We start from the raw sequence: 849 nt of genomic DNA on the forward strand, positions 1-849 counted from the left end.
GGCCAAGATAAGAAGTCTTTCATCTGAGTAGGATTCTCTTGCTAAGAACAATGATTTCTCATCAATGAGAAATAATTGTCCAAATGACATCTTATATGAACTTAAGTCTTGGACTCTTAAAAAATATATTGATCATTTTAATCTTTGATCATACTTTCCTTTTTGGTGTTTTAGACCATGTAGTTGGCCCAAATAAACCAATTTGTTCTTACTCTTAAAGTCAGTTGAGGATCTGTTCCTCAGGGTCACATTGGCTTGGGAGGAAGGAGCTCTGGGTTCCTTCGTCTTTTCTTCAGCACATATACTAAACTTGGAATGATACAGAGAAGATTAGCATGGCCCCCGTGCCCAAAACATCTTTTGAAAAATGATTTTTAGCAGTGCAAATAGGATTTTCTTTGGCAAATCTAATTATTTTAGAAATTAACTTTAAAATATATACAGTTGTTCAACATATATAAACACACCTTCTGTCCTGTGTCCAATATACACTAAGTGACAATAGCACTAATATGAATCAAAACAAGTACTTTTAGTGTAGACAAAGAAACAACAGTAACCAGTCAAGAAGAGTTCATCAAATTTCTGAACCACAATAGCATAATGAAGAGTGAAAAAAATGCAGTTGGGAAGAAGATGTAAACTTAATGTTAGATAAATTTTCACATATTAAGTAAAACAGGCTGTGAACCTACAGGCCCCATAGAGTCCTGTTTGGTAATAAGAGGAGTGTAAGCAGAGAACAAAGTTGTAAACAGGATGCTGATCTTATTGGAATTATCTACACCCCCACACACACCCAATACACCAGGTGACTGAGTTTCTCCACAGGAAAACAGACTTTCTCTC

General features: G+C 35.3%; 1 pseudogene; it reads left to right on the forward strand.

Annotated features, from left to right (window-relative positions):
* The first annotated feature begins 283 nt into the window (after positions 1 to 283).
* On the forward strand, positions 284 to 376 carry LOC115069781 (annotated as a pseudogene).
* Positions 377 to 849: the final 473 nt, after the last annotated feature.

The sequence above is a fragment of the Nannospalax galili genome, unplaced genomic scaffold, assembly GCF_000622305.1.
Source record: "Nannospalax galili isolate Female #2095 unplaced genomic scaffold, S.galili_v1.0 Scaffold4830, whole genome shotgun sequence".
NCBI classification, from domain to species: domain Eukaryota; kingdom Metazoa; phylum Chordata; class Mammalia; order Rodentia; family Spalacidae; genus Nannospalax; species Nannospalax galili.